The sequence below is a fragment of the Phyllostomus discolor genome, chromosome X (genome assembly GCF_004126475.2).
Source record: "Phyllostomus discolor isolate MPI-MPIP mPhyDis1 chromosome X, mPhyDis1.pri.v3, whole genome shotgun sequence".
Classification (NCBI taxonomy): domain Eukaryota; kingdom Metazoa; phylum Chordata; class Mammalia; order Chiroptera; family Phyllostomidae; genus Phyllostomus; species Phyllostomus discolor.
Window position 1 is genome coordinate 38,861,062 of NC_050198.1, and position 20,588 is coordinate 38,881,649.

General features: G+C 40.4%; 1 pseudogene; it reads right to left on the reverse strand.

The window, feature by feature from the left end:
- Window positions 1-8,880: 8,880 nt before the first annotated feature.
- Window positions 8,881-18,097, reverse strand: LOC114505726 (annotated as a pseudogene).
- Between the last annotated feature and the right edge of the window lie 2,491 nt (window positions 18,098-20,588).

The following is a 20,588-nucleotide window of genomic DNA, read 5'->3' on the forward strand; positions in this document are numbered from 1 at the left end:
TGCCAGGCCCTAGCAGAATTGCTCAGTTGGTTGAAGTGTCATCCAATACACCAAAGGTTGTGGATTCGAGTCCTGGTCAGGGCACAAACCTAGGTTACAGGTTCACTCCCCAGTCAGGGTGAGTACAGGAGGCAACCAATCAATGTTTCTCTTTCTTTCTCTTTCCCTTTCTATCTCTAAAATCAATGAAACACATCCTTGGTGAGGATTTTAAAAATTGTGCCAGAACAACTGCATTTGCACACAGATAAAAATGAAACAAAAAATTAAAAACAAAGAAAAAAAACTGTAGCTCTACGTTATACCAGACACAGAAATTGATTTTACATAGATTAGAAACTGAAATATGAAGAACAAACCATAACTCTTTTATAAAAAAAATAGGGAAATATATTCATTACTAAGCATAAGCAAGGGTTTATTATATGAGATATAAGAAGCACTAACCACAAAGGAAAATATTGCAAACTGGTATACATTATAATCGGGCACTTGGATTAATCAGAAACCTCATAAAGAGAATGAAAACACAAGCTACACAATGAGATGATTATCACACATGTAGTCAACCAAGGACTCGCATACAGAATAAAGAATTTCAATTCCCTGGCTGGTGTAGCTCAGTGGATTGAGCGCGGGCTGGGAACCAAAGTGTCCCAGGTTCAATTCCCAGCCAGGGTACATTCCTGGGTTGCAGGCCATAACCCCCAGCAACCGCACATTGATGTCTCTCTCTCTCTCTCTCTCTCTCTCTCTCTCTCTCTCTCTCTCTCTCTCTCTCTCTCCCTCCCTAAAAAAATAAATAAATAAAAACTTAAAAAAAAAGAATTTCAATTTAATAAGAAAAAGACCATACTTGAACAACAATAAAAAATAATAATAAAAGAAAAAGATCAACAACTCCACTTAAAAAATGGGCAAGAAGCTTGAACAAGCACCTCACAAAGGCAGAAATTTTTATAAATACACAAAAAGGAGCTCAATTGCAATAGTAATCAGGGAAGTGAAAAATTAACCCACAATAAGATACCAATACACATTCACCAGATTGCCAAGAATTAAAAATCTCAGGTCTGTCTTGATCAGTGTGGCTCAGTTGGTGGAGCATCCTCCTCCAAAGCAAAAGGTCACCAGTTTGATTCCCAGTCAGGACACATGCCTGGGTTACAAGACCCTGTTCCTGGTTGGGGCGTGTGCAAGAGGCAACCTACTGATGTTTCTCTCACACATCAATGTTTCCCTTCCTCTCTCTCTTCTTCCCTTCCCCTCTCTCTAAAGATAAATAATGTAAAAAATAAAATAAATAAATCCCAGCTCTGACAGTACCAAGTGTTGGCAAGGATGTGAAGTAACAGGTGTTCAGACTGAGTACAGTCCCTGCTCAGACATTGCAGGTGGGACTGTCACTTGGAGCAACCACTTTAAGAAACTGTTTAGAATTATCTACTTAAGTTGAACATACACATACCCTATGGCCCAGCAATTTCCTGCCTGGGTATATGCATATGCCCAACAGAAAGGTGGGCTGTGTGTTCTAAGAGGAGCAGACTATTTGGCTCTTCAAAATGAGCAAAAACTAAAAAGCAATGACATGCCCACCAACAGTAGAATGGGTAGATAAACTGTAGTATATTCACACATTGAAATATCAAATGAGAATAAAAATGAAGTAACTATAGCTATATTTAATAACACAGGTAAATCTCATAAACATAATGGTGAGTGAAAGAAGAGAGACACAAAGTAATATATGAGGTCTGTCTAGAAGGTGCTCAGCCACGTAATATGAAAAATAAAGACATTTATTGAAGAAGATACAAGATACAAGAAACATTGTACACAGGACAATGATGCCTCAGTCTCCTTCAAAGTAGGCACCTTGGGACCTCATACAGTTCTCCCAATTGCCATCAGTTGCCCCATCGTATTTTCCTGAATCTCACTGACAGTGTGAAATCTCTTCCCTTTCAAAGGTAATTTCAATTTTAGGAAAATCCAAAAGTCATAGGGTGCCTAATCTGGGCTGTAGTGGGGCTGAGTCCTCTGGGTGATTTGATGTTTCACCAAAAAACTGTGCAGGAGACGTGATGCATGAGCAGGCGCATTGTTGTGATGAAGCTGCCAATCACCAGTTGCCCACAGCTGCGGCCTTCTGAATCATCTGAATAGTTTCCACAGAGGAATGTTCAAGCTTAATGCAAAGTTTGATGGAGATTCATTGCCCTACTCACTCAGTCATTTTGAATGTAATGGCAACACAGTACACATAATCATGGATTGGCCTCTACCACTCCCACTGACTTGTACAGTGAAGTTGTCATGGTTCACACATGCACATTCCAGTCCACCCTCCTTGGCTGCCAGGTTACATCGATGTCATGCAAACTGTTCTTGTTATATTAACAATGGCTGCACTTTTTTCCAGATGGACCTCATACACTGCATTATTCCATTCATATAAAGTTCAAATATCAGCCAAACTAAACTCTTGTTTGGGCATGTTTCTTTAGGAGGTAAAACACTATAGAAAAACAAGGATATGGTGATTACGAAAGTGGAGACAGGAGTGACAGCTGGTTTCCGGAAGAGACTTGCCCAAGGAAGGGCACTTGAGGGCCTGGCAATGTTGATTTATGGAGCTGTGAAGTGCTTACGCTGGTGTTTACTTCAGAATTGTTCTTTAACCTGTACAATAAAGTGTTTGGTGTGCTTTATTTCAAACAGCTTTATAGCGGTTTAATTTACATATAATGAAGTGTATTATTTCAAGTGTCCTAATTGGGACATTTTGACACATGTGACATACACCAGTAAACCACCACAGCAAGATAATGAACATAGCCATCACCCTGGAAAAGTTCCTTATGACTCTCTGTAAATCCTCCCTCCTGCTGATCCCCAGAGCCCAATCCCTTGGCAACCTCTGATCTGCTTTCTATCCCTAGGTGTCAGTTTGCATTTCTAGAGTTCTATATAAATGGAAGAATGCAGTATATACTCTTTTTCTGTCTGGCTGCTTTCACTCAGCATGATTACTTTGAGATTCATTCAGGTTGTTGCATTTTTTATATTTCCTTCCCTTTTTGCCATTGAGTAGTATTCCCTTGCGTGGATATACCACAGTTTGTTTCTCATTCATCCTCTGAAAGGCATTTGACTTGTTTTCAGTTAAAACTATTACAAATAAAGCTGCTGTGAATATAAAAAATGCACAGAGAGGTTCATTCCAGGTTGAATAGCAGATTGAACATCTGTATCTAATTCCACACCTCAGCAAAGCTATAGCAAAGAGACTCTTGGGATAAAAATTACACCAAAGGGGAGGGCAGATGGTGAGGACAGCAACAATGCTTTAGGAGATGGGTAAGACAGGTGGCTGAGTGGGAACTGACTTTAGTAACCAGAAAGACAGAGGACAAGCTGGTGGGGAGGGAGCTGAGGATGCAGGGACTGGAGCTGGGGCAACATGGCAGCTTTACTTTCTGGAGAGGGCAAAACAAGAAATCAGTGGACTGTTAGACACCAGGTGCAATTGAGGGCAGTGAAATTTTCTGGGAATAGTGCGATTCTGTGAATGTCTGTAGTCTGTGTGCTCAGATCCCTTCCTCCGTACCCTGATCCAGGCCCCCAGGCAGGGTGTCAGAAGTGTCTTCTCTGGGAAATCGGATGAGACTGTGCTGTCAGTCACTTTCCCAGAACTGGAGGATAGGAGCTACTAAACTTGAGAAGGACCACCAAATGCCTAGGACATGGGTGAAAACAGACCCTCTCCAAGGTACTTTAGAACACTGAGGACAAAGGGAAGATTCAACAAGCTTCCAGGTAAAGGAGCCAGAGTTCATTATAAAAACTCAGGAATCAGAATGACCAACCCTGCAACATGAAGCTAATGCAGCCCTGGCTGGCATGACTCACTGGATTGAACACCGGCCTGTGAACCAAAAGGTTGCCAGTTTGATTCCTGGTCAAGGCACATGCCTAGGTTGTGGGCCAGGTCTCTGGCCAATTGATGTTTCTCTCTCTCTCTTTCTCCCTCTATTCTCTTCTCTCTGAAAATGAATAAAAACATATTTTTTAAAAAAGATAGAAACATTAAGAAAAAGAAGCTAATGTAGCAATTCGTTCTAGTTGCTGGAGGAAAATAATTTCCAACCTAGAATTCTATAAGTAGCCAAATTATCGCTGATATCTAAAGGCAGAATGGAAACTTTATCAGACATGCAAATTCTCAAAAATTTCTCTCCCTTATACTCTTTCTCTAGGAGAGGCTGGAAAATATGTACCTTCCCTGGAACTCTAAGGTAAACATGACAGAGGAAGATGAGGGCCACAGTCACACAAGCTCCAACAGAGAACAGAGGGGAAGGACCCCCAAAAGGAGGGTTCAGCATGACTCCAGGTTCCCGGCTTGGGAGCAGCCAGTCTGGATTAGAAATGTGTGTCACAAAAGACAGACATATGCATTCCCTGGTCCCCATCCCAGCCCTGCCAGATACCCCGCTGGGGACCCCTGTTTCCCAGCAGTCTTGTGACTTTGCCCACTGGCTTTCCTGGAAGGGAACTCCTTGAGGCCAAAGAATGACCCAGAAACTCTGTCTAAGTTTCTCTTCTCTGGGAAGAGGCTTGGACCCTACAGTGACAAGGTTGCCCTTTCCTTACGAACCACTCAGGTTTTATGTTTGTCATCTTTCTCGTGCATTTCTATGAATTGGACCTTCCCTGTCACCCTGTTTAAATGGCAACTCTCCCACTTCTTGTCATTGTAGACTTGGGCTAGAACAGTGAAGAAATCTGACAAAGACACTATTTCCTTCTTGACTGTGATAACAAAGGCAACAGAGGTGCAAATCTATTTCGAAAATTTATCCATTAAGTTAACTGACATTCGAGTGCTGACGATAGGCCAAGCACTTTTCCAGCACCAGATACAGTGGAGGACAAAGTGCAGCCCTGCCCTCGTGGTGCTCACCTTTCAACAGAGAAGATGAAAGTTAACATGCTCCTAATATCTGTAACGTTGGAGAGAGGTGCCCTAAAGGGAGGCAGAGCCAAGGTGTAGAGTGGCACAGTGCAACAGTGTCAGTTACTATTTTAGGTGCAGTGAGTAGGGAGGGCTTCTTTGAGCCCGGGACACTTGAGCAATTGATTGAGTGCAATTTCCTTTGCAGTGTAATCTACTATCACTGTTTGTCAATTTCTCACTGGAACTAAAAAAAAAAAACACGTATTCTCTGTGTGTATACAGTTTGATACTTAGAAAACTAATGTCGTGGATCATAAAGTTTTAGCCAACGATATTGTAAATATTTTTACATTTTCTATGTATTATGATGTTTTGACATCCTAAACAATAGCTTTGTGGCTGGGGTGAGGGTGCCTTTCCCAGGGCTAGCCAATTGTCCAAGAAGGCAAATAGCAAAGGGGAAGCTGGAGAGCATGTCTTTGATATGCAAACTGACTAATCCAGTGCCATACTTCCCCTGGCTGGCCCCTACAACTGAGGAGGCAATATTCTGCTTTTATCATCCCACTGCCAGGTGCCACATCACAAGAGATACCTCTATAGCCTAAAGCCTGCTGAGACTATTCAAAGTAGCCAGTCCTAAACTGTTGGCCCTGTCCTGTGTTCTTTTCCCACAGAAATCCCAGTAAAGGCTCTGGCCTAAATCTTTTCTGTGTTCCTCACCTCCTGACCACCCTGGAGCTTCCCCATGTGGCCCTGCATGGTGTGTCTCAGGGACCTTCTGTCTCTAGGACCCATGAGTATAATAAACTTTGTTTCCCTGAGCCTGTGCTCTATCTCATCTTGTGGCTGCACCTGAGTGGTCATCCCATAAAAGAATGCAAAGCACCAACCTGCATCCTTCTCTTTGTTTTGCCCCAAGAATAAGACTGTTAAATTTATGCCCATTGTTTCTTCACATATTTCTAGCAAATTGTGCTTTTTTTTTCCTTTTGAAGATTTTATTTATTTATTTTTAGAGAAGGAAGGTAAAGAGAAAGAGAGAGAAACATCAATGTGCAGTTGCTGGGGGTCATGGCCTGCAACCCAGGCATGTGCCCTGACTGGGAATTGAGCCTGCGACACTTTGGTTCGCAGCCCACACTCAATCCACTGAGGTACGCCAGCCAGGCCAAACTGTGCTTTCTTTGCTTCAGTGAAATACTGCTCAGTTCATGGAGATTCATTACAGTGACTTTGCTTCAGTGAAATACTGCTCAGTTCATGGAGATTCATTACAGTGACTTCTTTATTGTAGAGTGCCTTCCTTATTGACATAAAATGATACTTTGGGAGTACCGTTTAATATTCTTTTAATTCTCCTTTGGAAGACACTAATATTAATTTTCCCATGAGTTTAGGAAGGGGACTGCTGAGAGCAGACACATCTCTGAAGAGTTCAGCCAGCGCAAAGGCTGTTCAAATTAACTGGCACAGCTAAGGGACAAACCAGTGATCCTTGGGTTGGGGTGGTGGGCCCACAGTGTATAGGTAGCCCAAGCATTGTCTTCAGTAACTGGTTTAGGTGAAATCATCCCACTTTGGAAATGAGTGATTATCTGAAAAGAAACATCTGATATCTATGCCAAAATGCTTGATGAAAAAGCCACTAGTGTACCCAGACACATGGAGCATCAACATTCTGAAGAGTGACGGTGAGCATTAAATCCATGAACATGGAAAACTGTAAGAAAGCCAAGTATCTGTGGAGCATTTCCAAAATAGAATGGAAATGTCCAAAACTGTGAGGATACAGAAATAACAATTCGGAGAATGAAACCAGTGATGGAGGGAGAAGAGGTGGGAGGAAGTTTGAGTGGGATGATTTCCTTATCTTTCAATAAAATTGCTCTTATCAATAGGTACTGTCTAATGTTGATCAATCAACTAATGAAGATTTAAATATGTTATTTAAAGGTTTGAATAAAACCACTAGAAGATCTCAAAGTAATCATATAAACAAAAGTGTGGAGGGGCAGCCCTGGCTGGTGTGTAGCTCAGTGGATTGAGTGCTGACCTGCGAACCAGTCATGGGTTTGATTCCCGGTCAGGGCACATGCCTGGTTTGCCGGTCCAGTTCTCCAGTGGGGTGTGTCAGAAGCAACCACACATTGATATTTCTCTCCTCTTTCTCCCTCCCTTCCACTCTGTCGAAAAATAAATAAATGAAATATTTTTTAAAAAGTTTGGAGGGGCAAAGGGCAGGGAAGGAAGGGAAGTAGCAAGGAGAACGAGCCTGCCAATTTCCTAGTCTTTTATTTTATTTTATTTTATTTTTTAAAAGATTTTATTTATTGTTTAGAGAGAGGAGGTGAGAGGGAGAAAGAGAGGAAAAGAAACATTAATTGGTTGGCTGTTGCATGCCCACAAGACCTGGCCCGCAACCTTGGCATGTGACCTGACTGGGGACCTTTCAGTTTGTAGGTCAGCACTCAACCCACTGAGCCACATCAGCCAGGGCCAATATCCTAGTTTGTTTTTTTTTTTTTTAAGTAGAGAGTTCATCAGTGGGCCTGCCCCAGGCCTGTTAGTCCTCAGATCCATTCCTCACCTGCAGGATGGGGCCTTGCTACCTGCCTTTCCCAGGCTCTTGACTCAGCTGGTTTCAGACTGGGATTGACAGTGAGAGGTAGGTACAAGAGAAAGACAGTGGAGGAGGGGAACAGAGAGGGTATTGCCTCTCTCCCTCTCTGCCCAAAGGGCAATAGCTGTAGATCCTACTGAGAGGCCCTCCATCATTCTAGGTCTCCTCCCTGTGTGCCTCTAGCCTAGAGGTGGCAGCAACTCCCTGCTCATGATCCCCTAGCTGCCTCACTACCCCCCATCAACCTCCCAGTAGTCCTAAGTGCCCCTTTCCTGGCATTCAGTGCCCTTAGTTGAAATGTTTTCTCTTTTCCTAGGAGGGCCTTAATAGATAAAATAGCCATTTTGTTGTCACAATAAGGAACCCTCCATACTGGGCATCATGGCAGAGGCAAGTGATGAATGAAGCACTAATCACAGATATGGGTCCAGCAGAAGTAAGGCCTACTGGTGTATGTTTGGTAAGGTCATAATATGGGTGTCATAATTTATAGCTTTAATTTGAACATTTCACCTAAAATATCATATAGTGTGCTTGAGTGTGATATTGTTATGCTGCAGAATTACATGCTTATGATTTTGTAATAAAAAGGGGGTGTTATTTGTGCCAGACCTTGTACATTAAGCCAGAAAGGGTCCTCAAGAAATTTCAAAAAAATAGAAAAGAAACAACACAGAATGCATTCTTAGAGTAGAATGTTAACAACAAAAATGGAAAAGAAAACAAAAACCTACTTTTAGAATTTAGAACTTCCTTTTAAAAATCTTTGGTAACAAAAAAGTCAAAGAAAAATTCAGAATATTTAGAAAACAGGAATAATGAGAACAGAAATAACTAGTTGGAACACAGAGAAACAAGAGAACTGGTAAATAAATCCTGAAATTGGTTCTTTGACAACCCCAAAACAAGACAAGAAGATAAAATAGTAGCCAACTTAAGCAAAGGAAAAAAAATGACACAAAATTCCCCAATCTGGGAAATAATAACAGATAGAGACAAAGTCTGTAATCTCCCAAGACCTCATACAAGCACCCTTAAGCCCCCCGGGGTCACAAGCAAGTTGTGATCAAGGCAACAGAAAAAGTAGTTATGGTAGGGGGCAAATGCAGAAAAATGTACTTGAACAACAATAAAATATTTTTTAAAGTAGTTATGGCAGGAGAACCCTTAACCACAGAGGATGTTCTCATAAAGAGACCCCCGATGCCTGATTGAACTACTGCCACTGTTTCAAATGTCACCTTCAGACCCAACCCAGTCCAGGAGCAGAAAGGCTGTGGCTTCCCAGAATCCCCTAGAGGATTTGTCTGAACTTCTCATTGGCCAGAACTAGGTCACCAGTCACCGCAGTTCGCCACAGCAGGATTTCTTCCTGAATCACACAAGAAAACAGTGGGAGCCAGCATACAGCCAGGGCTCTACTGACAAAGCCGAGGGGGGATGTTCCCCAGACTGGGTGGTGTCTAGGTCTCCTCAGTCTCTAAGATCATTTGTCTATTTCAGAACCAAAGCTGCACTATTTTCATCAATGTCATTTCAGAGTATCTTTGGTACCTGGTAAGGCAAGTCTTCCCTTGAGTCAACATATTCTTGGCCCATCTTGTGTATTTTTACTCTGTTGAACCTTAGAATCAATCATATTGTCAAGTTCAGTGATGCTCAGGTAGGGAGAAAACGGCTGTCATTTATCGGGCCCCTTCAACCTCCAATATGCTTTTGTTCTGCCTTTCCCCACTCTCCCACCTCTCCCTCAATGATTGTCTTTTCATCTCTATAAGGGTGGGATGTAAATGTTAACTCTGACAATGTAAAAGTAAAGTGTAACTGTTACCAAGTTGTCAAAGATATATTACTACTATTGAAAGGTAATGGAACAAGAGGTTTGAGTGTGTTATTTAAACTTACAAAGAACTAAAGATAGTGTGAATATAAAATATGATGTGTCATGGGTCCCCAGACCACTCTCAGGATCACCCAGGCCTGCTGAGTTAACCCTACATTACACATAAGGGGAAGAAGGCTATGTCCCATCTGTAATAGAAACCTATTCCTTCATGTAAGTGCATAGGTTGATTCTAAAAGTTGAAAACCAAAGACGAAAATTAACATTATGATGTTCATGTAAATATTTTGTAATGCCAAATCAAGAAGAGGTGTGCTATGATTACATTTCATTTTTATAAGTCTAATTTGATAATGCCTGGGCCATTTCAAGAGAGAGTATTTTTAGCATCAAGGTCCAATGGTTTCTCTTTTCTTACACACCATCGGTTGGTAAAATTATAATATATTTTACTTTGCCTTTTATTTTGATCATAACTTCCTTGTCCAGGTCTTTTTCACAAGCTGTTTTTATTTTTCCCCTTATTTCTTGTACTGTTGGGTTGGCCAATAAGTCTGTATGGTTTTTTCTGTGAAATAAAAGACACAGTTTTCATTTTCACCAATAACTTTATTGACTTGGATATTTTGAGTATGTCATCTATCTTCCCCTATTGACTTCTAGTGGGTAGAGGCCAGGGGTGCTGCTGAACATCTTCTAATGCAATGACAGCCCCACAGCAAAGAATTACTTGGCCAAAATATCAATAGTACCGAGAAACTCCTCAAACCATTTTTGACACATTTGATCAGTCACAGTACCTTCTCCATACACTGCAAAAAAATATTTTGCATTTCAGTTCTGCTTTTTTACCTTTCTTGAAATAATAAAGCATAATATGTCAAAAATGTTGTGCATCTTCTTCCATCTTCAATATTAAAATGGCTGCACAAAAATTCACCAATTTTGGTAAGTTTGTTTCAAAGCATGGTGATATGACAGTTGTCACAAGTTTTGATCTATTCTTTCATTTAGGCCATGTTTCTTTGTCTCCTCATTTTGGCAGCCTCCCTGCATTTGTTTGTATGTATTAGGTAGAGCTGCTATGACTCCCTATCTATGTAGCATGACCTACTATAGTAGGTGTCCAGTGGGATCCAATGGCACAGTCTCCCCTATCACCCAAACTGGGTACTCAAGGTGTGCCCTTCTTGTGGGATGAGTATACTTTCCTCTTGTAGTTGAGTCTTAATTGCTGTTGGCAGGTCAATGAGAGGGATTTACCCAGGCCAGTCAGCTGCAAAGACTGGCGCTGACCACTGACCACCAACCTCCGCCCTCCGTGGAGGATCAGCTGTGCAGGGGCAGGGTGGTGGTGCTCCCAGGTCTATAGCTGCCCACTGGATGCACAGGCCCTGGGGTTTCTGAGGTGGTGCAGGCCAAGGTCAGTTCACTTCTGTGTTCTGCCCCAGAGCCACTCTGCCTTGGCTATAAAGCAGTCTGAGATGGCTGCTAATTGTGCTGGGCTTGGAGATTCCCAGGCAAAGCCAAGCTGTGAATCTAGGCTGGATGCTGCTAGTGCCAGGCCTGGGGCCACTTAGCAAGAAGTATTGGGGCTGGGGACTCACTGAGACTAGCTGTTGCTTGTGTGAAAGGATTTAGGAAGTTATGAAGCATGAGCCAAGACCAGCCATTCATATGGAAAAGTCTCTGTTAACACTTGGGTGGGCCCATAAGTTGGGTGGGACAGAGTCTCAGGGGATCTCCAGGGCTGGTCAGACAGTGTTACCCAGGTTGATGGAGTCTCAGATATGGCACCTGCCTGCCTTCTCTGTGGTTCTGTGGGGAGAGAGCTCAGGAAAGGGACAATGGCCTCTGCCTGTCTTTCTGTCTGGGAAAAAGCTGTCTTGTTGGTCTCACATCGATGACAGACACTTCAGTTCCTCCCTGTATGTCACCGGTGTCTTTCAAGCTACTACCTTGGTGCTGGAGCTCAGAGGCGGTGAGTCTGAGTAAGTCTGTGTGTGGGTTCTTTAGGAGGAACTGCTTGGGATTCCAGCAGTTTCTTTCCCCAACTCAGTCCCTGATGGTTTTTGCAGCCAGAAGTTATGGGGACTTATCTTCCTGGCAGTGGAACCCTGGGCTGGAGGCCTGGTGTGGGGCTGGGACTCCTGGCTCCTGAGATATCCCTCCTGAATTTTTATCCACCACCTGTAGGTATGGGAACCAGCCCATTCCGTGTCTCTACCCCTCCTACCAGTCTGGATGGATGTGGTTTATTTAATTCTGCAGTTGTCAGACTTCCATTCAACTCAATTTCTGATGGTTCTGAGTGATGGTTGTGCTATAATTTAGATGTAATTTTGATGTGGTTGTGCGAGGAGGCAAGCCATGTTTACTTATGCTGTCATCTTGACAAAAATTCCACACTCAGACTTTTTAAAAAAATTCTTAGAGTCCTCTCTGCCAGAGCCTGACATTCTTCTACTCTAATCTGGATCGATTGCCAATCAGGCCTTCTGCCCAATTGGCATTCCTGTTATTTCCTGTCACTGGTCTTCTGGATTAGATCCACTGTTTTGTGGATCCCACATCTTTCTTTCTCTTGGCTTACACCCTTATTTTGCTGGAGAACATCCTCAAGTAGCTTCCTAAGAATGTATATTTGAGAGGTAAATTTTCTTAGTTCTTGCATATCTAAAAATATTTTTATTCCATTGTCACACTTGATGGGTATTTTGGCTGGTGTAGAATTCTAAAGTGGAAGCCATTATCATATTTTTAAAAATATTTATTTATTTTAGACAGAGGGAAAGGGAAGGAGAAAGAGAGGGAGAGAAACATCAATGTGTGGTTGTCTCTTGTGCTCCTTCCACTGGGAACCCGGCCTACAACCCAGACATGTGCCCTGACCAGGAATCAAACCAGCGACCCTTTGGTTCCCAGGCCGGTGCTCAATCTACTGAGCCACACCAGCCAGGGCTGGAAGTCATTGTCATATTATCTTTTTTTAAATTGTTGGTCTGTTGTCTTTTATCATCTAGTGTTGTTATGAAGTCTGATGTTATTTATCTTTATTCCTATTCCTTTTTCTGGGTTTTATCTCTGAAGAACTCTTATTAATTCCTTTCTGGACTTCTTAGATTACTCTTCGAAGTCCTAATATTTTCTCTCATATTTTTGTCTGTATTGTTTAGCTCTGTTTTTTGGGAAACTTCTTCAGTTTTATCTTTCAGTATTTCTATTAAAATTTGAACTTCAATAGTTTCATTTAGTTTCCCATAATTCTTTCTTGTTCTCTACTCTTTTTACATAATATTCTGTTCTTGTCCTTTGGATGCATTATTTTCTGTTAGTTCTCTGAAGAAGCTAATTAAATTAAAAATTTTCCATATGTTCCCTGCATTTTCTGGTATTCCTCAAAGTTCATTTTCCCCCTATATATTATATGGGGCTACTTTAATATTGAAGGCCTTATTCAGATTTCTGATGATCCTTAGTAATTGGTTTCTATTTAATAAAGAAGGGCTGGGTATCTATTGTGGATTTAATCTGCTTTAGGGCCAATAGGTTACTGTTGTGTGTTTTTTTGTTTTTGTTCTTTGGGGTTTTTTGTTTTGTTTTGTTTTGTTTTGTTTTTTTGCTTTGACTGTTCTGTGTAGGGCAGGTAGCTGAGGAACAGAGTTCACATCCCACAAATGCTAGAATGAGGAGAAAATTGTTCAGGGGTTGCCAACATCCATGCTGGAAGCACTAACTCTCTACAGACATTTCATTCAATTTCTTCAGAGAACTGTCAGGTATTTTTGCTGCAGGCCTGCACCAGCTGCCAGTTCAGCTGTCTGTTGGGGGAGAGGAGGTTCCAACTGATGCAGTCATTCTGTATTGGGGCCTTCAATCAATTGCCAAGTGTTCAGTCCCTTTTAATTCTATTGCCTTCTACCATATGCCTGCTGATCCTGAGCCTACTCTCTGGTGTTATATCTGGCAAACTGGCTCCCACTTCCTCAGTAGTTTCCTTCTCAAATATTCTAGGCTAGATTTTTCCCTGCTTATTTTATTCATTAACTAATTCCCATCTGCTTTCCAAAATATGCTGAAATATGTCCGTTAAGGATGACCTTCCATGCTCACCACATTCTGTTCATTTTGATGGGTTTATTCCTTTCTGTTCCTCAATACTTTTCTTGTAGTGAGCTAGTTAGGGTAAAGAAGTAAAACCCTGGGTGTATGTCTTTGTGTGTGCATGTGTGCATGCATAGGAGGGCAAGCATGACTTATCAGAATCAATTCATTCTCATCTATCTTCCTATTTCTAATAAATCTATTTAAGGATATTATTTTTTCTAGATAATCTCTTTGGCCACAAAGCATAGGTTTTATTATGTAGGGCTGTCATTGTCATCATTTCTGAAGAGTTTGTATTAGTTTCTGTTTCCTCTTGGACCAAAAAGTTACTTTGAAGCCTATTTTAAAACTTCCAAATGGAGAGTGGTTTTTGGTGTGTTTTGTTTTACTTTTGTCCATTTTTTGGTTCCTAAGTTTTAATTTTATTGTATTGTTACCAGAAACTGAACTGTAAGATTTCTACATTTCAGATATTACTGAGATTGTTTTTACTTTTTTGAGCCCACCTGCAGATTATTTTTTTCACTCTGACAAGTTTACATCACTGTATAACAGTTACAGACATTTATTTCATAGTAAGAAAAGTACAACCATATTTATTTACCTTGAGGTGAGGGAGGTAGGGAAGAGGGAGGAAAGCACATTCAGGAATGAGTTCTCCAAATAAAGCTCAGAACTTGTGTCCAAAATGACACAGACACCACCTTCTAAATGGCAGAGCTTTTCCTTTTGCAGGGACGAGCAGGAGAGGGAGCACTGATCACAGCAATACTCCTGTTGGTTCCTTCTCTAGTCCCACTTTCTGTTTCCATTCTTGGCTATCAGATGGCATTCTGGGAACCAGGAATTATTACTATCACCTATAAGTTATTCATGGAGTTGAAAGTTATATCTATAAGCAAAGAAGAGAAATATGAGGAGTAGCTGCTCACCTTGTGGGGTAGGAAGATGGGATCAAGGGTTGCAAAACATGCAAACCTATGGGAAGGAATCCCATGCTCATCCCCAGATAATTTCTTCATAAGTGAACCATTATTTCTTAACTTAAAAATTAGGGCAAAATTATTATAAGAAGGTATGTAAGACTAGTCCTCGAAAATTAAATAGAGGAACCCAAGAGATGTGTTTTGTCTTTTATTTTCCCCTTTAACTCCAATTTTTCCCCTTTCAAGATTCCCCTTTTACACATAAAAGCTCTACCACCATTAAGGTATTGATTTATCCCATTAAACTGATTCTGCCTTTATTCTTTTGGGTTCTGAGGTATCAGGTCATTCTTTTTAGCCCAACAATTTTGTGCTTGATACTGCAGGTAACGAGAGAGGAAGAAAAAACACCAAATTAAAAAAAAAACAGTAAGATTGGAAGGCAGGCTCAAGCTGACACTGGGCATGTTCCTTCATAGTACAAATAACAAATTTATAGCTATTAAATAAAGCCTTAGTAAATGTGGCATTTCTGGTTTCCATGTACTTATTCTGCCCTTTTCTTTGTGATTTTAGGTAGGTTTGCTTGGATTTTTTTAAATTTATTTATTTATTTATTTTAGAGAGAGTGAAACAGAGGGAGAAAAAAAGGGAGAAAAACATCGATGTAAGAGATAAACATGGATTGGGTGCCTTCCATCCATGCTCTGATTGGGGACTGATCATGCAACTCAAGCATATGCCCTGACCAGGAACTGAACCAGCAAACTTTTGGTTTGTGGGACAATGCCCACCCAATCAAATGAGCCAAACTCACCAGGATTGCTTGGATTTTTTAAACAATTGACTTGGTCTGATTATAGGTGATGCCGACATAGTGATCAGTCTGGGTCTTGCACTTCTCATAAACAATTGAAACACTGAAAATGAGCAGTTCAGCAAGAATCAGAAGGGTGATTTCATTGAAAACAGCACCAATATAGGTCATCAGCCACATGAGGACAGCTGGCTTCAAAGAGTTAATCAGATCTTCTACCAGAAAAAGAATAACGAGTTTCAGGGCCCTGTTGATGTGCACCATGGCAGCATTCACATAATTATGGAAAGTTTCTGAGAAGAGAGTAATATCTACATCCAGGTAGGCTTTGAATGTATGGCCTTCTTCTGACTTTTGTACAGCCTGGATGACAGACTTGTAGACCCTGAAGCTGATGATAATAGAAGAGCCAGGATGAGGTAAGAAACCCCACCAATGACACTGAAAGCTGCCAGGGAAAGCAGCACCATCAGCGTGGTGCCAAAGACAAACCCAGTCTTCTTCACATCTTACCAGAAAATCAGATCATGCACTTGATAGTGTTATATTGAGACAGATGTAATATCAGTATTTGCTGGTCACTTCCTGACAGGATGGATTTCAGTGGATCTCTGTTGGTAGCCCTATGGCCCCAGCCAGCGTTAAACACCAAAACCCTCTCAAATGTGGCCAGTAAGGGTGGGTCCTGGCTGGGTCTCAAGCCCAGGTTCCAGGTAGAACCTAAAATTTTTATTTATCCTCACCCAAGGATATTTTTTCCATTGTTTTATAGAAAGAAAGAAAGAGATAGAGGAAGGGAAATAGAGAAACATCGATGCCAGAGAGAAGCATCGATTAGTTGCCTCCAGTATGCTTCCCGACTGATCGGGGATCATATGTGCCAGACTGGGGACTGAACCCACAACCCAGGCATGTGCCCTGACTGGGAATCAAACCTGCAACCCTTCAGTTATGGGACAATGCTCCAACAAACTGAGCCATACTGGCCAGGGCCTCGGGTTATTTTCTTTTCTTTTTTTTAGAGGCATAAATCATAAACTACTTCAGGAAATGTTCCGTAGGGTTTGAAACAAATTTGTGGGGGGGGGGGGGTTTGTGTGTGTTATCATTGGCGATGTTCTAAACTTTTGGGATGTGTGTTATAGTCTTCTCATTTTCCATTGTCATGTTGGATTTGCTCTCCTAAAAAAATACATAGTTTTGCCCTAGCTAGTGTAGCTCAGTGGATTGAATGCTGGCCTGCGAACCAAAGGGTCACTGGTTTGATTCCCAGTCTAGGTCACATGCCTGGGTTGCAGGCCAGTTCTCCAATAGGAAGTACATGAGAGGCAACCACACAGTGATGTTTCTCTCCCTCTTTCTCCCTCCCTTCCCCTCTCTAAAAATAAATAAATAAAATCTTAAAAAAAAAAACAAGGGAAAGCTTGTTTAAAAAATATACAATTTCTATCAGTTCAAGAGAGTTTTAGACAGATGGAGTAGAAGTTTGCACTCTATCTGCCATATCCATAAAATCTTTGTGGTTATTGGTTTTCTGTCCATTGCTATCTCTACGGCATTTTCCTGGTTTTTATCTTCTACAGTCCTATTTTTAAGGGGAGATGTTTAAAAAATGTTATAGTTCTGATTTTAATATTTTCATATATTTTTATACTCACCTGAAGACATTTTCTTCATTGTTTTTAGAGAGAGAGGAAGGAGAGAGAGCGAGAGAGAGTGATTAGGTATGTACCCTGACTGGGAATTGAACTTGTGACCTTTTGCTCCATGGAACAATGCTCCAACCTACTGAGCCACACAGGCCAGGACTAGTCCCATTTTTTTTAAATGACTCATTTTAATATAAGATCATGAATTTTTTAAAGATTTTGTTTATTTACTTTTGAGAATGGGGAAGAGACGGCGAAAAAGAGGGAGAGAAATATCAATGTGCAAGAGATACATAGATTGAGTGCCTTTCACATGCCTCCAACTAGGGACCTGGCCCACAACCCAGGCATATGCCCTGACTGGGAATCAAACTGGTAACCTTTCGATTCAAAGGCCAGCACTCAACCCACTGAGCCATGCCAGCCAGGGCTAAATGACTCAATTTTAATTCTGCTAGTATATGCATTAAACTCTAGTATGTTTTCCTACTTTTCAATAGCAAGAGTGAAATTGTATCATTTAAGTCCTGTTTATTTCAACTAAGAAATTTTTAGCAAGACCCTCTTTGTTGGTTTTCTCTTTCAAAAATGTCTTGAATTCTAGCCCTGGCTGGCGTGGCTCAGTGGATTGCAAACCAAAGCATCGCAGGTTCGATTCCCAGTCAGGGCACATGCCTGGGTTGCCGGCCAGGTCCCCAGTGGGGGCCACATGAGAGGCAACCACACATTGATGTTTCTCTCTCTCTTTCTCCTTCCCTTCACATCTCTAAAAATAAATGAATAAAATATTTTAAAAAGTCTTGGATTCTAGTCTTGTACACTTAGTCTTCCTAATCTAGCATTAATTTGTTCCAGTCTATAAAAACTGTTGGATTTTGACTCAGGCAAAAAATTTCCAGATGAATTTATGAAGAACCAACATCTTTATTATGTCTACTTTTCCCTTGGCAGTTTCTGGGTTTTTTTTTTTCAGGTATTTTAGGACTTTTTTCAGTTTCTGTTTCTTTTATGTTTTTCAGTAAAGTTTTACACTTTTTTAACAGAAGTTTTTGGGGTTTTTTAATTAAGTTTATTCCCAACTGTTTTATAATTTTTGTAGCTAGAGTGAGTTGAATCTTTTTTTCTCCCCCATTACCTTTTCCATTTTTTATTACTAGCTGAATTTCCATGTCTGCATCCTAACAACCAGGGAATCAACTTGGAATTAATGGGTCTTTCTCTTCATGCTGAAACTCCAAGGATGAAGTTTAAAAGAAAATGGGAGGACATGTACACGTGTTTTATTTTGCATGAAAGATATTGTACTGTAGTTCTTGTTCTGTTTCTTGCTTTGTTTCCACTTAACACCATTAAATGCAATGTTTGCTATAAGTCTTTTCATAGATACTTTTGATTAGATTAAGGAAGTCCCCTTCTATTCATAGTTCTCTAAGTTGTTGTTTTTGTTTAAATCATAAGTAGGTGTTGAATTTTATCAAACCCCTTTTCTGCATTTATTGAAATAATCATATAATTTGTTCCCCTTAAATCTGTTAAGGTTGATTTTCTAATTGTAAACCATCCTTGCATTCTTGCATCCTTGCTTCCTTGGTTATGATATATTATTATATATTGTTAGGTTCGTTTTATTTGTCTAGGATTTTTACACCTAGTTCCATATCCTATGTCATACTTTCATTGGCTTGTTTTAGTATTATATTAGTCTCATAAAAGTTTGGAGAGATTTTGTTCTTTTCTGTCTATGTTTGGAATTACCCACTCATTAAAGATCTGGTACAACTCATCTGTAAAACTCTCTGAGCTTTTGTTTTGTGGGGAAGGTAGATTTTTTTAAAGGCATAGTCAATTTCTTTTTGGCCATAGAGGTTCTACCCAGGTTTTGTGTTTCTAGAGTCAGTTTTAGTAAGCTGTGTTTTTTTAGGAATTAACTCATTTGCTTATGTTTTTCAATGTATCCACACAATTGTTCATAATATCCTTTTGCAGTGTAACTCTGTTATCTATCATCTATTGTATAATCTGTTGTATCTATATGCCATATCTACTTTTCATTTCTTTATATTAGATTTTCTAATATTTTTATATTTTCTAATATAAGGAAATGAAAAGTCCATTTAGTTTTGGCCAAAAAGTCCATTTAGCTTTTTCCATAAAATAAAAGGCACATTTTTCATTTTCACCAACAACTTTATTGATTTGGATATTTTGAGTATGTTGGCTCTCTCCCATGTGGTATAATGTTGCTCATTCTCAGTTAATATCTGGATTTAATTGCTATCAACTTCAACTGGTCTACCCAACCATGGAGCATCATCAAGCCAGAAATCTCCAGCATGAAACTTCGCTAATCACTTTTGACATGTTCATTCAGTCACAGCACCTTCTCCACACTGCACAAATCTTTTTTTTTTTTTGCATTTCAGTTGTATTTTTACCTTTCTTGAAATAATAAAACATAATATGCCAAAAATGTTGCGTATTTTCTTCCATCTTCAATATTAAAATGGTTACACAAAAATTCACCAATTTGGTAATTTTTTTAAATGCATGGTGATATGACAGCTGTCACAATACTATCTAACAAAATTGTTTTGAATGAAGTTAAAGACAACTAACCACTATTACAGCCATCTTATTGGAAAAACCAATTATTTGGCCAACCCAATAATTGATTTGTGTCTTTTCTCCTGTATCTAGCTTGTTAGAAGTTTGGCTTTTGTTGTTCAGCTTTTCAAAGAATTGGCTTCTGATGTTCTCAGTTCTCTCTATCATGTGTTTCTGCTTCACCAATTTCTGCTCATCCTATTTTTCTTCTACTTTTCTGGGTTTACTATCCTGTTCCTTTTATAGCTTCTTGAGTTGGATGTTCAGCTTGCTGACTTTACTACTGTTGACCCAATAACCTACTCAACATTTCCACTTGCACGTCTAACAGGCACACAAAGCTTAACATGAGCAAAGCAAAATCCTTGATCTGTACCTCCAAAAATGTGCTTTTTTTACAGTTTTCTCAATTGTGTTGAAAGGCACCCATTTACTCAGTTGCTCAGGCCAAAAACTCAGGAATCATCCTTCTTTCTTCTCTTTTTTATACCCTACAGCCAATCCTTTCTGCTTGATTTTGAAAATATAGCTTGAATCTTACAACTTCTCAGAACCTTCACTGCCACCACCCTAGTTAAAGGCACTGTCACCTCTCCTAGACTGTTGTCAGAACCTCCTGAATGGGCACTTGTTCCTAGTCTTGTTCCAGCACAGTTAGTTCTCCACATCGCACCTACAGCACAGATCTGATGCCGTCAGTTCAAAATTCCCCAAGGGCTTCTCATCTCAAAATAAGCTCCCAGTTCCCATGGTGGCTCCACCTGCCTCTCCAACTGCACACCCCACCCCTCTCTAGCCCCATAAGCCCCCTTGTTAGCCCCCAACATGCCAGGAATAGTCTTTCCTCGGGGCCTTTCCACTTGCCTGAAATATTCTCTCCCTAGATATCCATATGGGGGAATAAGATGAGGGCAAAAGCCTGTGGATATCTAAATAGCACCACTTTGTTTTATTTATCTCAAAGCCTGTATTACTATGCGACATTGCATTATACACTTATTTATATGTTTAGTATAAATGTACACCATAAGAATGTTAGTTTGCTGTCTTGTTCAG